The sequence below is a fragment of the Oryctolagus cuniculus genome, chromosome 6 (assembly GCF_051225735.1).
Source record: "Oryctolagus cuniculus isolate XC-2025 breed Fujian yellow rabbit chromosome 6, ASM5122573v1, whole genome shotgun sequence".
Lineage (NCBI taxonomy): Eukaryota > Metazoa > Chordata > Mammalia > Lagomorpha > Leporidae > Oryctolagus > Oryctolagus cuniculus.
This window is the reverse complement of record NC_142872.1, coordinates 123,464,382-123,485,432: the sequence shown is the minus strand read 5'-3', so window position 1 is coordinate 123,485,432 and position 21,051 is coordinate 123,464,382. Positions and strand designations below refer to the sequence as shown.

The window sequence follows — 21,051 nt, the reverse complement described above, 5'->3', positions numbered from 1 at the left end:
CAGGCCGCACAGTCAGGTCCTCAGGACGCGTCTGCTGTCGTCTTCTTCTCGCCAGAGTGCTCAGCTGCCAAGCCTGGAAAGACCTGCTCATGTTGATTCTCTGGCCAGCAAAGGCACTCTTCGCAGCTCTGCCTTTAGGAGAATTGCTGATGGGCATGAGGTGGTCTCCCAAGCATCACCCGGAGAGTGTGGGAAGTTAAACTTCTCCCTGCCTCGTCTCAGACCCATTGAACAGAAACTCGGTGGAGGAGCCTGGGAATCCACATGCCCCAGGTGATTCCCTTCAGGGGAGTGTGCAAAGCACCGATGTAGTAGGATTAGAAACCCTGTCTCCAAGTGGACAAGCCACAGCCGTGGGAGACATCTTAGAGGTCAAGGAATCATGCCAGGGTTTTTAATCCTAGAGATATTGTTGTTCCCACAATTACACAGTATCCAATTGCCTACCTCCTCCCACCCCAACAGCACCAAGATTTTAATTCTATTTGCTTCTTTTTCCCTAAAGGCCTGAATGCTTCTGGGAAACTGACCCTGCTACCAAGTAGCTGATTAAACCAAAAGCAATCACATTAATTTCCTGGTTCAAGTGTTTGGGCATGTGACCCCAGGTGGTCTCATATTTTAGGACTTCTCGCTTTGAATTGATGGTGTGGTATAAAGATGTGAGGTGTGACATTGCTGCAGCTATTTTGTAACCATGAGGGAAATAGCTTAGTCTGACTCTGAGATTGGAAAGCAGAGCAAATAAAAGAAAATAAATCAAGACCTTGTGGGCATTATTAAGATGCCAAAGCTTTTTACCTCTGGATTTTCCATTTATGAAAATCAAAGTTTCCTTTATTGTTTGAGTTACTGTGAATTGAGTATTTACTTGCAACAAAGCATGCTAATAGATATATTTCACAGCATCTTAAATAGGCAACCAGCATGTTTATTTTACATATTGATATAAATTGATGCAGGCATTAAACACTTGGCTGTTCCCTAAACAAGGGGAACTGGATTTGAATTTCAACATGAGGGACTTGGGTTGTTAGAAGGAAGTGAAACTGTTCTGCCCATGAAGTTTGTGAGATCTTTCAAGGCGCGTTATCCAGGAAGCTTCCCAGCCCATCCTCATCTGGAGATTTGCAAAAAGACAAGTGAATGTTCTAGGATAATCTCAGTGTTGTCCTTAGGTTAATTGACCTTGAGATCTCTTTGCCCCGTGATTTCATTTTGTCCAAACTTTATTCTGGATCCGATTCCTGATTTCAGTTACGAAATTCATCATCCCACTCTGTTGCAGTCGCTCAAGTGACACTTCGCAAACATTCTCAGGGCAGACCCACCCAGATGCCTTCTCCTGGGCGGCTCAGGAATGAAAGAGTTCTTTCTCCTCCGGCCCATTGACTAACCAGATGTGTCACTTGGCCAGCCAGGAGTATTTTTATTGCAAACGATGCTGTTTCCACTGCCCACAATTCCAAAGCCATTAGGACAAAAACAGAAAAAGAGATCACATTCTGGTTTGTTTGATTTTCTGATGTGGACTTGATGAGGTATACATGATTCCAGGCTCTTAAATCTTCCCCCACTGAAATGTCCCACGGTGTCCAAAGCATGCTCCTTGACACAATGAATATAGCAGTCGTGCAGCAGGGGTGACTTTGCCAAGAGAAAGAGTCTTTTCTCCTGTATGGAATGCAACAAGGACCAGGGTACTCTTGCTGTGTTGGTTTGGGGCAGCCATGGGCTGTAGCCCCAAGTTCATTCCTTCCTTTGACATTTTTTGTGCTAGGCATGGGCTGGTTGGAATTGACTCAGACATTTTGTCCCTACCGCCAACAAACTAAGTCTAGGATGGAGTCACACGTACAGCAGTAGGACCAAGAGGAGTGTGAGTCAACCTCTCAAGGAGTGAAGGGGACAGAGCCATGGATGTGCCAGTGCTAGGTGGCTTCCGAGAGGCGCCCTGCCCCTGTGGCCCCCCGCAAATGCCATTGGCTGCAGAGAACGGCCAGTACCTGTGGAGTTAGCACCGTGAGGCCTGTGTCCCTCCTCTGCTGGTTTTTAACTTAAGCGAGTCACTAAATGTTATTGAGCTTGTTCCCCTGACGGGGTTGTGCAGGGCTTGCAAACCTAACTTAGCACAAGAAAGTAGTTTCTAAACTCCGCCGCGTCACCGTCACCTTGCATGAGGTGCTGCCGGGAGGGGGGAGGGGACTGGGTCGGGAGACCCCTGCCATGAAGAAAGCCTGAGCTGATGGCAGAGCCTTGCATGGGAGGGAGGTGGCTTTGGGGAGGGCCCTGGGCCACTGTTGACCTCTCCTGTCCACCTAAACAGCACAAGCACTCAGCTGTCCCAGACGAAGGGGCCAGCCATTTCCAGGGGCTAGAATCAGGAAAATCAAATCTTGATTTTCCAATCCGGCCTCCCTGGTCCTGCAAAAAAGGCTCAGTTTGTCTGCCTGACTATTTTTCCACTCTCTGAGAGCTCCGTAATATTTGACAAACCAGGCTGCGTCACCATGGAGACGTGAACCTGCCAGGCAGCTGCTGGGCAGGACAACAGGCACCGTGGATGCCTGGCTCTGTGTGGCCATTTCCGAGACACCAGGAAAGTGCTGATTTCTTGCTTTCTCCAAGGCCCCGGAGGCCGGCTTTCCACTTCCTTCCCTAATCTGTTCAATAGTGTATACGTTTCCTTTAATGAGGATAAAGCACTTCACCCCTTCATTTACTCCAAGGGCTTCAATGCCATTGCCCCTAAGGGAAAAGAGGCTGACACTGACACGGAGACAGAATCCATGCCCTTGACATTCTTTGAGGAGGGTGTTGGTAGCTAGAGGACCCCAGAATGCTCCGTGATTGGAAACATAGAGCAGGACTCCCCTCCCCAAAATCTGCTGTTAGGCTGCTGCTCCCTCACAGTGTCCTCCGAGGTTGGTCTTACCAATGGTGCCTGCTCTTATTTGTGGCTGCTACCTGTCTTCTGTCAGAGACTGGCATAATGGTGACCATAGTTTGGTTTTCAAAATGGAGAAATGTTGATTTTGGAAAATGTGGTGTTTGCAGTTTGATCTCGCCTGCATGCTGGAATAGATTTCTTTGGAAGAGGTTTATGACTCCTTTCAGGGGACCCAGGGCTTGCAAGTTAGCCGACAGGGTTTGCTTAGGCGTTCACAGCTTGTAGCTCTCCTTCTTCCAGAAGTACTATCCAAAGGAAGCAATGAAGAGACATTTATAAATAAATGCATGCATATTTGGTGTGGTTAATAATAGTAAAACTGTACCCTAAAATTGAAAATTAGGGATAAGAAAGAAAAAATGTTGAAGACAAAAAAAAATGAAAAGAAAAAAATACTTTAGTATCTGGGATGATTGAATGACTACAAATAAACATGAAACTTATACCCAAGATTCCTGGGAACCAAAGCTAAAGAGTGATTGTTAGGCTCTCCTATTCTTTCCATATTTGGCAAAAAAAGAAAAAAAAAACATAGAATTGCACTGAATAGATGTTTTTAAATTTTTTTCTGGCACTAAATTCTATATGAAATTTATTGCATGAAAATTTTGTTTTACAAGGAACAGCAAGCAACAAAGTATGTTTTAAAAGGTGTAGACAAATATAATACTGATTCTCTATAAAAGCTGAAGACTTTATATTGAATCATAACTCAGTTAAGACAATTTTACAGGAAAGTGTTGTAATACAGACTAGATAAATTTCTTCAGAGTTCCTGAAGGAAATAAGTAATGTGTCCTTTGGTGCAGCTCTCTCAAATAATATCAGGTATGAAGCGGAGCTCTAGATCAGATACCCCTGACAGACACCAGGAATGCCCAAAGTCTGTATTTTTGATGATGGAGAAAGCTAAATGTTTTAGATACCAGACACATGGAAGCCAGTTTGACTTTTTTTTAAATAAAACCCCGGAAGTCCGAAAGTTCTTACCCAAAGAGGCAATGTAGTATAGCAAAACAAGAGTCCAGGATACCATTTAGATAGATGCTGTTTTACCACATCATTGTTTCAAAAATGATTGTTTCAAAAATGATGTGTCAGCTAAGTTTCTTCACTTTTCTTAACCTTGGAATTCTATTTCTGAAGTTGAACTTTGAGGCTAGTTTAAGTTCATGAAAATACGTACGCTTGGTTAAGACCGCAGAAATCAGTGCCATATGAGTAAAAGAGAAAAATGTGGCCTGAATATTAGTAAAAGCACTGTCCTTTTTAACTCCAAAGTGCTCCATCTCACCTGCAAAAAGCCCATTCTGAGCGCAGCCGTGAGCTAGTGGACCTGCTAACTGTGTTGGAGGCAAGGGCGCCTTCACGTGGTAGAAGAGGCCTGTGGGTATGGTAGGGGGAGAAAAGGGTCAGTGGACCAAACGTTTGTGCCTCCCCCAGATTCGTATGTTGAAACCTGACACCCCCAGTGATGGCATTAGGAGGTGGGGCCTTTAGGCATGAGTGTGTCCTGAAGGTGGAATTCTCATGAATAGGGTTAGTGCCCTTGTGGGAAGAGGCCAGAGAGCCAGCTTGCTGTCTTTCTGTCAAGGGAGAATACAAAGAAAAGGGGGCCACCGGGAAGCCAGAGGAGAGCCCTCACTGGAACCAGAACCAGAACCCTAGTGGCACCCTGATGTTGGACTTGCGGCCTCCTAAACACTGAGAACTAAACTTCTGTTGCTGATACACCACCCCGACTATGGTGTGCTGTTGTTGACCCAGACAGGAAGTATTTAGTCTGTTCCTTCCACACTGGCCCTCCACTGCAAATGTTTTCACTTTCACATGTTGGACATGAGAGTTGTTCATTCTACCCATAGTTAACCAAATGTCCCAGTTTCTTTTCAAGGCCACTCTGAGTTTCTGACCATAAAATTAAGTCATTAGCAAAATGGAAGAAGTCCACAAACTCTGTCACAGAGGGAGCACGAATTCATCTCAGTTAAGAGTAGAAGTATCTGGGTTTAAGGGCAAGTGGGACTAGGAGAGAGTCCTGATGTACAGAATTTAGAATTAGAATTTGCTCTGTGAAAAGACTGCTCTTAGCAGCAAGACTGTGGTAAAGGCTTTGATAAAGAAATAGCGGCCTGTAGTCTGTTAAAAATGTCAGATTTGCCCATGCTGAGGTTTTCAGATTGGCAGTGGCCTCTGAGCTGTCTGTCCTTCTGTCCCCATGCAGGCCACTCTTCAGAGTGGCAGCTCTGTATAAACTCTGTCTGAAACTCCAAAGGGCTTCTCTTTGTTAGATTAAGCCAGGCCAGCCTTTATTGTTTTACCACGCTGCAGGGGTCTGAATGGTACGCCCAAAAGATACATACACTTGCCGATTCCCTGAACTGGGAACATCATCTTACTTGACAAAAACATGTCACCGAGTTATGGGTCTTGACCAGACAAGCTTGTCCTGGATTCCACAGGTGGGTCCTAAAGGCGGTCACAGAGAAGAGGAGGAAGCCATGTGATCATGGGCGTGGAGATTGTAGTGACACAGCCACAAGCCGAAAACACCTGGACCACCAGAGACTCCCTGAGAGCCTTTGGAGGGGGGTCAGCACTGCCACTTTAATGCTGGACTTGGGGTCACAGAGCCAGGGAAGCATCAGGTTCTGTTTCAAGTCCCCCGGTTTGTGGTGATTTGTTAAAACAGTCACAGAAAGTGAATATACCCACTATGACTGTGGCAAATCAGCTGAGTTGCTGTTGTAGTCCAGGCTCTGCTTAAATGTCCCCTCCTCAGATGTGCCTCAGCTGTCTGCCCAGTCTTTGGCAGCTCCTCTGACTCTCCCAGGAAGGGGTTTTCAGGGGGAGGGAATGGCCAAGTAATGACATGCTACCAATAGGGAAGGTAAGATAGGTCATGAGAACCGAGGAAATGAGGCGCCGAGAGGGTGAATTCTATGTCCACTGTGCACAGTACATGGACAGGCCAGGAACTAAATCCAAGGCATCTGATCCCAGAGCTCGTATCCTCTTAGCAGTGTGGGGGAGATTCTGTACACAGTCATTTGAACAGGATGGTAGATGTTCTTTGGTTCCCTAGTCTACTTATAAAATCTCAGACATCCTTGCTACCTTTTATCCCTCTTGCCCTCCTCCCCATCAGTCTCCTCTCCTGTCATGCCTGTAGGCAGAGACAGGAGGCATCAGTGGAGAAAGACCACTCACTCTCATTCACAGAAAACAGCCATTCTGGAGGTTGAAGAAAGCAAAATGGGGCCCGTGGTTATTAAATCATAAAAACCAATGGCCTGTAAGGTGCATAATTGGACCTGACTTATGTGTTGGTGTGCCGCTTAGCCGTGATGAGTAAATAATGGAAGTGACACACACGTATGAGCTGGGTATTTTCTTTGCTTCAGGCAGCTAATTTTTTCTGAACAAACTGTCTAAAGAGAAGCAAGATTCGTGATCCGTGTTCTCATGATGGCTGTTTGATGAGCCACTGTCAGTTTTGGCATGCACATGCCCTTAAACTACCTGAGAATCAACATGTATTTTACAGACTTCACACTCAGAAGCATGGCGGATGATGGGGTACCCATAGTTCTAGGATGTGTGTGTGTGTGTGTGTGTGTATATATATATATATATATATTTTAAGGTAAAGGACAATAAGATGCCCTGGGAGTGGGATTGGTATTAATACTTAGAGGTATGGGTTCCCAGTTATGCAGAGTTGATCCATAATTTTCAGAGAACAGTACATTGATTGAGAGAACAAAGAGAATTTCTCCCACTGAGGGAGGGACTCTTATTGCTTTCTTTGAATCTGAGCTGCCCACAGTTACTAGCTCAAATAACTATGGTCGAAAATAATATTCTAGGACTCATGAGGTTAGGTCATAAAAAGCATTACACCTTCTACCTGTGTCTTCTGGAATGCTCACTCTCAGAGCACCCCCTATTAGAACTCTATGCCATGCTGTGAGAAACCTAAGTCCCATGGACAGGCCACCTGGGTACTACAGTTGAGCTCCCAGCCCATAGCCAGTGTCAGCTGCCAGTTATCTGAGTGAACCATCTTGAACGTGCAAATCAAGCTTCGGACAGGTACAAACCCACCTGAATTGAGCACAGTCATATGAAAAACCCCATGAGAATCACCCAGCTCTGATCTCAGTCAACCCATAAAACCATGAGAAACAATGATTGTAGTTTTAAGCCTCTAAGTTTGGGGTGGATTGTTATATAACTACAAATACTTAGAACAGGATGTAGTGACTGGAAGGTGAATGCTGTCTTAATAACATGTAGGGTGTTGGCTTTGAACCACAGCAGCAGGAGGAAGCCAGAAAGGCCCTTGAGGAAACTGTTAATAAGAACTGGAGGGAAAAGGAGGAAATTGTTGTTGGAGGCTGGGAAAAACCATCCCTTGTTTTGTAATGGTGGATAATTAGGTGCCACTGATGCTGGTGGTGATGTGAAAAAGAGAAGCTGTACCTGTGAAACGGAGATTCGGTGAAGGAGACTCCAGGGCAGAGTGTTGAAAGTGCCTACTGGTTTCTTTTAGGCAGTGTGAAAAGATGTGACTGTAGAGACATGAGCCAAAAACAGTGAACTATTGGGTTTCAAGCAAAGCTGAGATGAAATATAAAGAAGTCAGGCTCATTGGGCTTAGAAATAATGCTGCGTTTTGTTTGCAGCTGCTCTGGTCAGAAGAAGGCTCTCAAAGTGAAGCACAATACAAGGGCAATGACTATCTCAAAGCATGTCTATAAGACACTGACAGAGCTTTTAGTAAGTTTAAGGGCCTACCTTCTGGGCCATCTAACTGGACAGAAAGGCTTTGCTTGGATCTAAAGGACATTGTTCTACAGCACCTGACTCTTAACCCAAGGCAGAATTGTGCCTATCTTAAAGAGATTTGCAGCTGGTGTAGTTTGTTGTAGAGTGAGCCCCAAAACATCCTTAGGAATATCTGTCTCTCTCTCTCCTCTCTCCTCTCTCTCTCTTCTCTCTCTTTCTCTCTCTCTCTCTCTTTCTCACACACTCACACACACACATGCACACAAACTGTACATGTGGAAGCACCATAAACTTGGACTAAATAGGAAGCAGACAGTGTAAAGTGCAAACACCCTTCTATGTGTAGGAAACAGGATAAGAAGCTACTGAGCTGAAAACATGGGCATTTCTTATAGAAAAGGAAGAATGATTCAGAGAGCAGGATCAAAACCATGATGTGGTTGGGGGGGTGGGGGCAAAAGCCATAGAGCATCGCTCCAAACAGCAAGGCTGGGCACACACTAACCAAGTATCTGGGAACATGTGCCTGACTGGGTTGCAGAATTGCTGTGGGCCAGTGGTGGCCATGTGCCTCCATTTCCCTCCTTTTTTTGAATGAGAGTTTAGTGAGTTTATCCTGTCTCCAGATCACCACTGTATGTTGTATATATGGGGAACAGTGGACAGCTTGTCTTCATATTGAGAGGAGCTGTACTTAGGGAACTGCAAGTACAAGGAGTCTCACCTGCATTAGGATTTGCATGATAAAGTCCTGGACTCAAGCCCAAGTAATGCAATAATGGGATTCAGCACTTGGGTCTCAGGAGGAGAAGTGTGTATTTTCCATGTATACACTCATAGGAATATAAATAATATTGGGTCAGAGGGAGGACGAGGATAGGTTAAAGATGACTGAAAATTCTTTGGCCCTCCTAGGGGAAGGGCATATCTAACCCCCTTGCCTTGAAATCCAGGCTGGCCTTGGTGAATTGATCAAGCAATATAATCTACAGGAAGTAAATTTCTGGGACTTCTGTTGTTAGGGCAATTGGAAGCTTGCAGTCTCTACTTCAGTCTCTTCGCAACATTTGCTCTTAGAATACTCCACTTTGGAACTCATGTCATTCTGTACGAAGCCCAAATTATACAGAGATCACATAGAAGTGTTTAATCTGTGGCCCAGAAGAGCTCCTAGCCAATAGGCGACATTACTGGCAGCCATATAGTTGTCATCTTGGACATCCAGGTGAGTTGAGCCTCCAGAGGACTGCTGTCCAGCTGCCATCTGACTGCAGCCACAATGAGAGACTTCAAGTGCAAATCCCCACCTGAGCCCAGGCAGCCTATAGAGCCATGAGAGGTAACAGTATATTGTTTTCTGTGCTATTACACTTTGCAGGTGAATTGTTGTCCAGCAATAGATAAGCAGATAAGATTGAACTTTAGAGGTCAGTAGTCATGGTTTCAAATCTCAAGTTCATTGTCAGTTATGTGCTTGTGGATAAGTCACTGAAAATCACTGTCTTCCTTTTCCTTATCTATAAAGTGGGACTCAAAATAGGACCTACCTAATAGGTTTTTGTTAAAATTTATTCATTTTCATTTTTTTTGAAAGAGAGAGATCTTTCATCCACTCAAATGTTTACTTCAGTCAGTGCTGTACTGGGCTTGAAGCCTGGAGCCAGGAACTATAGTGCAGGTTTCTCATGTGGGTGGCAGGTACCCAAGTACTTGAGCCATCATCTGCTGCCTCCCAGAGCATTAGCAGAGCTAGGGCTTGAACTCAGGGACTCTGATTTGGGATGCAGGTATCCCAGGCAGCACCTTAACCTCTGCACCACACGCTCACCACTAATAGTTTTATCATAGGGATTAACAGAAAGAATGTATGAAAAGCCACAGACACGGTGAGAGGGAGAGTGTGGGTCAATAGATGTGTTCTATAGTTCATAAATCAGTGTGAGTCCTCTGCATTTGCCTAAAAGGTAGATGAAGATTGGTGTAGATTAAGATCTACACCAGGTGGAAGTAATCTAAGATTCTGGTAGTTTACTAATGACCTGAGAGTAAGGTCAGGTTACCAACATATTTGCATTTGCTATCCATTTAGCTATAAGCCAAGAAGGGATGTTGAGTCATTGGAGAAGTATCCCAAGAAAATTCTAGGGCCAGAAGAAACTTAGCCAGTTCACTTTATGATTCCATAGATGGCACTTAACACCACCATGTGAGCTGAAGCAACGACTTACTAAATAACTTGAGAGGCCAAGCAGACCTGGTCCTTATCACAGTGAGATCTGCAGGCTTCCCACCTGCAGTGGGGGAGAAGGGCTCTAAAACCCCCGGAAGCATAGCATTGTGCTGTTGTCCACTGTGTGTGTGTAGGGGTTTGAGTAGGTGGTGCTGGAATGAATGAATGAATGGAATGAACGGCTGGACTCCCATGGAGAGAATTAAGGGAATATCATAATGATTTTAACACATCATCCTTCTTATATGTTCTGTGGGAGTTCTGTTTCTCAGTCTTTTGTCCATATAGGCATTCATTTGTTCAACCATTATTTAGTGCATACCTCGATGAACCCAGTCACTGGGCTATGCTGTGGGGACCCATGATGCATATAAGTCAGTTCCATCCCCAAGGGGCTCTTGATCCAGGAGGGGAGACAGACAAGTAAACAGGAAGAATGACTAGAGGGCAAATATACACAGTAGAGGGCAGTGTGGGAGTTCAGAGGAGGGGCTACAGACCTGGCAGGCATCAAATCTGCTCCACTTTAAGATGAAGTTCTGAAAGGGAGGCAAGTGGGGCATGAGCTGTGCCTGGAAAAAAGGAGTTGATAAGGAGTGAGCAAGCAGAGGCCACAGATCAGAGGCACCAAAGGACAAGCCCACATCGCCTCCAGGGGCCATAGCACTGGCCACTCTGAGGCTCAGCTCCTAGAATCTGGCCTGTCTAGTGCATGTCTCCCGGGGGGCCTGTGAAGAGATAGCATCTCTCAGGCACAGATACAAGCAAAGCATCTCTTACTCTTTCTTGGCTCTGAAGATGACTTCTGTATTGGCGAACTGTTTCTGCATGTGTTCTATTACTTCTGTTATGCATGCTCTAAAAATATATTAAAAAAAAAAAAAAACGAAAAAAATATTCACCGGGTTCAAAATGGCAGACTGTGACTGGAGCCAATGTCCTTTTCCTCTGACACTGTCTTGTCTGCCCAGTGATCTCATCTGTACTTGGACAGACTTTGCCTCCTACACTCCCATCTTCTTCCTCTCACCTCCCCCAGTTCCCAAAGATGAGAGTTCTCATCAACATCAGCTGAGCTCAAAGGGTTAGACAGGGCTGAAACCTCACTGAATTCTCTTTGAGGCTTGGCTAAGCTACTTGACTCATATCACTCACATCTCTATTTGGAATTTGAATAGCCTACATAGGGTGGGGACTCTCGGTGACTTCTTTTTTTCTTTTCCTTTTTTTTAAGATTTATTTATTTATTTGAAAGTCAGAGTTACACACAGAGAAAGGGAGGCAGAGAGAGAGAGAGAGAGAGAGATCTCCCATCCACTGGTTCACTCTCCAGTGGACTGCAATGGCCGGAGCTGTGCTGATCCGAAGCTAGGAGCCAGGAACTTCTTCCCGGTCTCCCACGTGGATGCAGGGACCCAAGGACTTGGGCCATCTTCTACTGCTTTCCCAGGCCATAGCAGAGAGCTAGATTGGAAGAGGAGCAGCAGGGACTAGAACCGGCGCCCATATAGGATGTCAGCACTGCAGGCAGCGGCTTTCCCCACTACACCACAGTGCCAGCCCCTCACAGTGACTTTCTGTCACAGACAGTCTAAAGCTCTCTTTATTTTCCCAGCTGATTGGCTAGCCTGAGACAACATGGGCCAGGCATGACCAAGTACATTCTGAGTGTAGTGTCTGATGTCAGCGGGTGAGGGGCCCAGTTCTGGTCTGAAAGCTCCTTCGGGCAGAACCCTAACCTTCCTTCCCCATTTTCCAGTACCCAACAAGCTCCGTGACATCTGGATGGGGCTTAGCATTTGTTGAGTTTAACTCAGAAATTACAAAGGCAGGCAACGGCTCTCAAATTCACCTTATTATGGGGACAAGTGTCTTCTATACCCAAATAATAATGATGATAAAATTATCTCATGAGAACTATTAGTGTATATTGAGTCCTAATGCTTTATCAGGTCCTAGGAGAACTAGTACACATCCCGTACAATATCTAAGACTCAGAATGGCCCGGTGTATAGGTATCACCATATTTATTTTGCTGGTGGAGAAGGAGAATCTCAAAGAAATGAGAGCGGTTGCAGCAACCCGATTGATGGGGTTTGAACCTGAACCTAGGACCGTCAATTCTAAAGTCAACTCTGCAGAATTCCCTAGTTACCAGGGGGACACATTTATACCTGGGTTTCCCTTTGTCTAGGGCAGACATCCACTTCTCTCCCCCTTGTCAGGAGAAAGCCTGGGGAAGCAGGGGCTGGGCTTATGCAGTGGGAGGGCCAGTTTTTGTGTGCAAGGAGCAAGCAATAAACAGAAGTCATCTTTATTCCCAGTGAAAATAAACAAGCAGCCCTGGGGCTCATGTGAACCCAGCAGGGGCTGAAGGATTAGGTAGGTCTGTTTGTTTCAGTCTGCACTTGACCTTGCACCACCTTCTCCAAGCATCTCCCGGTCAAGGCAGAAACCTTTCCCTGCCCCGGGAGCATTTCCATACAGACAGGAACGCTTCGCGGATGACAAAAGATTAAGATGTTACAGTCCAGCTCACCTTGCTGCATTATTTAAAACAATTACTGTCTGATTTTCCCTTCACATAGCCATGGAAACCCTGCAGAAAGGATTTAATACAATTTATTGTGTGAGGCTTAAGAAGAAATCTGCTTCTTCCAAGCTGGAAAACAAAGCCAGCCGGTTCCTCCCCACCTCCCAGGAGGTGTGATGGGTGCAACTTGTGGACGGGTGATCTCACCCAGCAGGGACGAGCTTTCTGGGATGCATTCTGGAGATAAGTGAATCTGCTTGTTTTGTTTTGTTTTGTTTTGAAAGATTTATTTATTTATTTGAAAGTCAGAGTTACACAGAGAGAGGAGAGGCAGAGAGAGGTAGAGACAGAGAGGTCTTCTATCCGATGGTTCACTCCCCAGGTGGCCGCAATGGGCGGAACTGTGCCGATCTGAAGCCAGGAGCCAGGAGCTTCTTCCAGGTCTCCCACGTGGGTGCAGGGGTCCAAGGACTTGGGCCATCTTCTACTGCTTTCCCAGGCCATAGCAGAGAGCTGGATGGGAAGAGGAGCAGCCGGGTCTCAAACTGGCACCCATATGAGATGCTGGCACTTCAGGCCAGGGTGTTAACCCGTTGCACCACAGTGCCAGCCCCGAATCTGCTTGTTTTTAAGCCACCAAAGAACAAAGCAGGTGCCGAAGAACAACGGTCTCTGATGTGCCCGGAGCTGATGGACTCTTACAGGACCACAGAGCTTCGCCTGTCCTCTCACAGGCTGCCTGTACAGGCGCTTCAGGCCTCAGCCATGGGACCCTAGGGAGGAGGGTGGCTTCACACTGGGGTCTCATGAGAGGGTGGGCTCACATGGAAGCTTCCAGTGCCTGTTAGAAATGCCAGAGGAGCTTCAGAAAACTCTGATGCGGAAGCCCCAGACCTGACTGATCAGACGAGAGCCTGAGGCTGACACAGCCGTTGGTGTTTTTAAACATCTCCACTGGTGAGTCAGATGTGCTCCTAGGGCTCACAGCCACTGCTGTGGGCCTTGAACTTCTTTGGGCTGAACTTTTTTTTTTTTAATCTGCTTCCTTTCTGGTTCCCAGCAAGAGACCCAGTGCCTGACAATATATAAACCTAAAAAGGGCTCTTCTAGCATAAATTCCAGTCTCTGTGGCTTAACTCTATCCCCAGATTCAGTGGGTGGTAGGGAGAACATTTAATCGCAGAAGAATTTCCTAAAGTTGCAGAAGGATTCGCTTGACTGCTGTACTACCTTTAAAACTTCCTGTGAGCCTGTAATAATCTCCAAAGAGAACGTTCCTAAAAGACTTGAATTCAAATTCTGGATATGCTACTCTTTAAGCATGGCACTTTTGGAAAGAATAGACTCTGAACATTTGGAAGAGAAGGATAATTATTTCTGTTTGTTGTCTGATCAAATGAGATAATAGAGGTGTAAAGCCTAGATGTTAATTGGGATGTCTTTGATAGGGACTTCAGGGGACCCTGGAAAAGAAAGGATAAACATAGGAAAGAAAAAACACATAAAAAAAAAAAAAACCCACATCACTTAACTCTCCAGGAGCCTATAGGGAAAGGGAGACAGGAGATGGGGAAAATATATACAATGTAATCTTTTTTTTAAAAAAGAATTATTTTATTTATTTGAAAGACAGAGTTACAGAAAGAGTAGAGCCAGGGAGAGAGAGGTCTTCCATTCCTCCAGTTGACCGCATTGGCTGGAGCTGAACTGATCCAAAGCCAGGAGCCAGGAACTTCTTCCCAGTCTCTCATGTGGGTACAGGGGCACAAGGACTTGGGCCATCTTCTTCTGCTTTCCCAGGCCATAGCAGAGATCTGGATTGGAAGAGGAGCAGCTATGACTCGAACTGGTGCCCATGTGGGATGCCAGTGCTGCAGACTGGGGCTTTAACCCACTGGGCCCAGCACTGGCCCACAATGTAATTTTCAGATGTTGTTGAATGTGCCGGAGGGAGCTGACTGAGCACTCTGCACACTTCTGTCCAGAACAGGCTTCTCCAATGGCAGTTCCTTGATTGGTTCACATAACGTATCTCATTAGCATACATATCAACCAATCAGGGAAAATTTCCTGCTTTAGAAACTCATAAATGTCTGAGCCAGGCAGTTTGAGAAACAGCTCAGGGCAAGTAGCCCTCCGGGGCAGCCAGCCCTTTAGGACAGTTAGTCCCTTGCAGGGCTGGCCCTTCCGGCTGCTGGAGAGCTTTGCTCATTCCTTCCTTCTCCATATGCCCCATTCTTTGTGGTCATGAGACAAAGAACCCAGCACAGCCTAGAAGCAGCAACCCAGAAGAGAGCAGCATTCCTTGACGGAGCCAACAGAGAGAGAAGCTGTGACCCAGAAGGCAGCAACACTCAACAAACCTGGCAGAGGGGAGAAGCTGTGACCCAACAGAGAGGAGGGAGCTGTGACACTGAGAGCTGTCACATGAGAGCTGTGCAAACTATGCAGCTGCTAAAAGATTAATAACTAGAATGTATAAAGAGATCACGAAACTCAACAATAACAAAACAAACAACCCAGTTAAGAAATGGGCAGAATACTTAAACAGGGGCCAGCGTTGTGGCTCACTAGGTTAATCCTCTGCCTGTGGCACCGGCATCTCATATGGCCACTGGGTTCTAGTCCTGGTTGCTCCTCTTCCAGTCTAGCTCTCTGCTGTGGCCCAGGAGGGCAGTGGAGGAGGCCCAACTACTTGGGCTCCTGCACCCGCGTGGGAGACCAGGAAGAAGCACCTGGCTCCTGGTTTTGGATCAGCGCAGCTCTGGCCATAGCAGCCATTTGGGGGGTGAACCAACAGAAGAAAGACTTTCTCTCTGTCTCTCTCTCTCTCACTGTCAAACTCTGCCTGTCACATAAAAAAAAAAAATACTTAAACAGGCATTTTTCAAAAGAGGAAATCCAAATGGCCAACAGATACATGAAAAAATGATCAGGATCACTAGCCCTCAGGGAAATGCAAAGGAAAACCACAATGAGGTTTCACCTTACCCCCATTAGAATGGCTTCCATACAGAGATCAACAAACAGCCAAATGCTGTTAAGGATGTGGGAAAAAAAGGTTCCCTAATCCATTGTTGGTGGGAATATAAACTGGTACAGCCTTATGGAAGACAGTATAGGAATAGCTCAGAAATCTGAATATAGACTAAACATACGACCCAGCTATCCCACTCCTGGGAATTTACTCAAGGGAAATGAAATCAGCATGTGAAAGAGTTATCTGCACCTCCATGTTTATCCAGCTCAATTCACAATAGCTAAGACATGGAATCAACCCAAATGTCCATCAACTGAAGACTGAATAAAGACATTTTGGGATATGTACAGTATGGAATACTACACAGCGGTCATTTGCAACAAATGGATAAAACTGGAAACACCATAAGCCAGTCCCAAAAGGACAAATACCATATCTTCTCCCTGATCTGTGATAACTAATAGAGCACCTAAAAGGTAATCTATAGAAGTGAAATTGACACTTTGAGATGCAGTGACTTTGAACAGCCCTTGTCTTGATTGTTGAGGAACAGTTTTTTCTTTTTTCTTATTATTTGTTGAACTCTTTACTTAGTATAAAGTTAATCATATGTTCATAAAGTTAATTGAAAATAGATCTTAGTAAAAAATAAAAATGAAAACAGGAGGCTGGTGCCGCGGCTCACTAGGCTAATCCTCCGCCTTGCGGCGCCAGCACACTGTGTTCTAGTCCTGGTCAGGGCACCGGATTCTGTCCCGGTTGCCCCTCTTCCAGGCCAGCTCTCTGCTGTGGCCAGGGAGTGCAGTGGAGGAAGGCCCAAGTGCTTGGGCCCTGCACCCCATGGGAGACCAGGATAAGCACCTGGCTCCTGCCATCGGATCAGCGCAGTGCACCGGCCACAGCACACCAACCACGGCGGCCATTGGAGGGTGAACCAACGGCAAAGGAAGACCTTTCTCTCTGTCTCTCTCTCTCTCACCACTGTCCACTCTGCCTGTAAAAAAAAACAAAAAAAAAACAAAAAAAAAAAAAAACAAAAAAAAAACAGGAAAGGGAGGAGGAAGAGGGGTGTGAGTGTGAGTGGGAGGTTGGGTATGGTGGAAAGAATCACTATGTGCTTAAAATTGTATTTGAAAAGCATGAAGTTTGTATTCCTTAAATAAAAGGTTTCTGGGGGAAAAATGAAAATAGTGGCATTAACTGATTCATTTTTTTTTTAATTTATGAGTTTATTTGAAAGGCAGAGTTACAGAGAGAGAGAGAGAGAGTGAGAGCGAGAGCGAGAGCGAGAGAGAGAGAGAGAGATCTTCCATCTGCTGGTTTATTTCCCAGATGGCTACATTGGGCCAAACTAAAGCCAGGAATCAGGAGCTCCACCTGGGTCTCCCACATGGAAGGGGGGTTCCAAGCACTAAGGCCATGCTCTTCTGCTTTCCCAGGTGTATTAACATGGAATTGGCTTGGAAGTAGAGCAGCTGAGAATTGAACCAGCACCCATATGGGGTGCTGGCGTGGCAGGCCACAGCGCTCATCCCTCATTGACTTTTTTACAGTGGCATTAATCCCACCATCTAATACTGTTGCATTGGGCTACACTTTCAACACGAGCTTTCAAAGGGGAGAGGACACTCAAACAATGTTTTCTTGCATGACAGATTATGGAATATTCAATTCATGGGAATTTCTGAGTAATTTACATGCCTGTGGTGACCCGAGGTTGTGAGTTCCTGCTTCCACTAAATTCATTAGTTTAGGCGTTGTCTCACCCAAATGTGGAACTTGGTCATTAATTTTTCTCCCACAAACCTCTCACACAGGCATTTTTGTGTGTGTATAGATGACTTCACTGAAGGTTTGAGAAATGAAATGATTTATACCATAGCATCAGAAAAGGATTCAAAGCACAGTGTGATACCGTCTTGTTTCTGAATTATTTGGCTGCTTCCACGGGGCTTGGTCCTCCCCTTTCCCACGCCAAGCTTCTCTCCTGTGTTGTTCCTTTATCCCCAAGTTTCCGTCCATTTCTAACGTGGACCTCTTTAGCTCTGTCCTTCGTTTCCCTGGCTCTAATCCTTCCTCCAGGAAGCTTATCAGAAAGTTTCCCATCATTTACACCCTCTGCAGAACTCAAGATTCAGTAAGCAACAAAGGCTAAGGCAGGTGTGACGGTCGCAGTCAGCTCCAATTTGCTGTCCACTTCACTCCTGCACTGTTATACCGTCTCCTCACCAGCCCTGGGGAAATCACAGAGTCAGAGATGGCAGTGTATGTGAGGGCACTGCAGAAAGTTCACGGAAATAGAAGTTAAAGATAGGTTTATGTTGGTGCAAAAAATTTTGGAAATCAAGGCATGTGAGGAGTCTTCAAATAGTTAATGAAAAATGTATATTATAAAGACACTATGCATGGATTTCCATTTTTTTGCACCAAATTAAATTTATTATTAATTTATTTTTTAAGATTTATTTATTTGAAAGAGTTACAGAGAAAGGTAGAGACAGAGAGAGAGGTCGTTCATCTGCTGGTTCACTCCCCAGATGACCACAGTGGCTGGAGCTGCGCCGATCTGAAGTCAGGAGCCAGGAGCTTCCTCTAGGTCTCCTGTGTGAGTGCAGGGACCCAAGGACTTGGGCCATCTTCTACTTCTTTCCCAGGCCTTAGCAGAGAGCTGGATCGGAAGTGGAGCAGCTGGGACCAGAACCGGCACCCATATGGAATGCCGGCACTGCAGGCCAGGGCTTTAACCCGCTACACCACAGCGCCGGCCCCAAATTTATTATTCAAATTCCGTTTCTCTGTGCATTTTTTGAAGCACCTTGTATAACTCAGACTTTCTCTGATTTTCCAGGTTCAGATCTGGATCACATTTTGGACTTCAGGGATTCAAAACTCTACCATCCTTGGAACGAAAAGCATCTGGAGGCTCCTTGTACCTTGAACGAAGAGTGGCATTTTGAGGAGTGTAAACAAATCAGAAACCCAAGAGTTACAGTTCATCTAAAGTGAAGAAGCATGCAGGCAAGAAAAATACGCTGCCAAATCCCACACATTCAAGAGGAATCTGGAGGCACGTTGTTGCCCACGAGCCTCCTACTGAGAAGCCCTGGAGATAAGGAGGGACTGATGTTCTACACACAGTCCTGTCTGTTCTCCTTCCAGGGAGGGGACCAGGGTGGGCCTGCATGCTCTCTGATGACAGGGGACTCAGGGACTTGAAGCAAACAACTTGCAGCCAGAAGGGGTGAGATTGGCTCCACCTGCCTATGCATAGCTCCAGACAGTCTTCTCTCCCTGGAGGTTCTGGGGCAGACTCAGCATGACCTTGTTGGAAATGGTGTCCCTGAGAATCTGTGTAGATCAGCCTGCCCCGGTGCTGCTGTGGGCCGCTGTTCCTGTCTCCATCAGGGCTGACCAAACCCCCTGCTTGCAACTCTCGGCTTGCATATGGGCATTCCCTTTCCCCAGACTCCCTGCAGTAGCTGATAAAGTCTTCAAAGGCCAGAACCACGTCTTTGCCAACATGTACCACAGTCCCTGGCGCAGAGAAGGCAGGCGTTAGACAAGAATCAGTGAATGAATGAGGTCTCACCAAACAACAGCTCTGCACTTGCTAGGATTATTTATTTTAATATTATGCAAACCACAGCACGGGCATCCTCAACTCCTGCTCCTAAATCCTTTGTGATTGGTTAATCAACAAGGTATGTCTGAAGATCACTACAGCCTAAGGACCAAGTGAGACAGATGCAATGGTGACTGCCCGCTTTGAGAGAACTATTAATCAGCTGCATAATAATAATGCTAGCCATTTTACTAGAGGCTGCTTCTTCTAGAGCTCAGGGTTAATCTTACGGAGTGCTTTGCTTCATTAAAAAAAATCCCAGCAAAGTTAAAGGACAACCCAATTTCTAATTACTCACCAGTAATCACCAGCTGGCCTGTAATAGGGCAGGATTAAAATTCAAATCTTTAAGACTTCAGGCTCTGCTCTCATATGTTTCCTTGGAATAATACATTTCTGCATAGAGGAGCTAATTAGTTGTAATGGCAAGGGAAGTGTCCCAGCGGCAGAGAGCAGGGTTCAGTTTTCAGGCCCCACTGACTCTAGAGTCCTCTGCATCTGGCCTGTGGCATCCCAGGGCTTCCAAGTTTCCCTGTCAATGCTGGCAGTGAGGATGGAGATGGACAATGGGGAGCTGCTGAGACAGGAAGGTGCTTGGAAACATTCTGGGAAAATGGAACTTAAAGGCAAGTTTATTTTGGTGCAAAAAAAATTTGAAATCTATGCCAATGAGGTATTTTCAAAAAGCTCATGAAAAATGCATAGTATGAAGAAAACATAGGTGGACGTCAAACTTTTTTGCACCAAAATAAACTTATCTTTGCATTCCATTTTTTTTAAACAAACGTGACAATGTACCCTCACACTTGCAAAAACCTCAGTGTTCATGCCTGTTTAGTGACACCAGATCGAGATGGTATGACGTGCACTCATACTTCATGGAGAGTCAGTCCATACACACCCACGGAGTGCTTCTGTAAGCAGGTGCTGTTGCAAGTGTTGAAGATGATAGTTAAGTGGGAGAATCATGGTCCCTACCCTGATGACCTAGTAGAGAAGATGGACATTTAGCAAACAAAGGACTACAGAAGTGCGCATTGCTGTGAAACAGGAGTGCACTGAACATCCGGGGTGTAACGGGGGTGTGGTGGAGGCTGAGAGCAGGACCACCGGGAGAGGCACATGGCACAACCTGTCTGCTCAGTTCAGCAGACAGGCAGAGGGAGGCCGTGAGATACAAATTGAAAAGGAGGATGGCGATTGGCTGGGTTCAGAAAGGGAGACAAGACTCCCAGGAAGAGGGAGTGTATGTGCGTAAGTCCTGAGGCAGAAGGGAGTTGAGCATGGCCAAAGAACTGGAGGAAGACTAGTGTGGCTAAACAAAATCTGAGTGGTAGGCACTGCACAGGGCTGGGAAGGAGGGGTGGCGTCAGACAGGATCCCATTGATTACACTTGCCACGGGAAAACAGTGGAGGGTTTTAGAACTGAAAATGACATGATATGATTTAAGTCATTTTGGGTGTCACTGGGGAAGGTGACAAGATTGAAAGTGTAGAGAAGGGGTCAGGAAGCTGTTGCCAAGAGACAACTTGCAAGGGGTCTGAGCACACAATAAAACTTAGCTTCATTTTCCATCTTTCTCATAATTGTTTCATTCCTGATATGTCTCAAGGCACTTTTTATTCATTATTTCATTTGATTTCCATAATAGTCCTGGCATGAGCTTGGTCTTATCAACCTCCCTTTCACACCTGCCGTAACTGAGGTTTGAGCAGAAAAATGGTTCTCCCAAGAGGCAACAGCCAGTAACTACTGAAGTTGGTTCTGAAATCAAATCAAGGAACTTGGCCAATCCTCAACTGCACTATAACACACAATATCGAAAGCAAATATTTTTTTTCTTGCATTATCACAGTTTTATTGCAGTAGCAAAAGAACAAACTCATTTCTATCATTTAATCAAAGATTTCCATGACCCATTTTTCATTACTCCAGCTGGACCA

The 21,051-nt window shown here is 45.6% G+C and overlaps 1 protein-coding gene across 3 annotated transcripts in view; it reads left to right on the top strand.

Moving 5' to 3' along the window:
- Positions 1-19,459, top strand: part of TSPYL5 (TSPY like 5) — a 58,328-nt gene extending 38,869 nt beyond the window's left edge. For 2 of the 3 annotated variants that reach the window (XM_008255776.5, XM_008255777.5), the window contains exon 2: positions 18,333-19,459. The gene's annotated coding sequence lies outside the window, so the exon portion shown is untranslated. Of the gene's footprint in view, positions 1-12,559; positions 16,410-18,332 lie in introns of those variants that run through there. The other variant, XM_089336356.1, reaches the window with a different exon arrangement.
- The last annotated feature ends 1,592 nt before the right edge of the window (positions 19,460-21,051 follow it).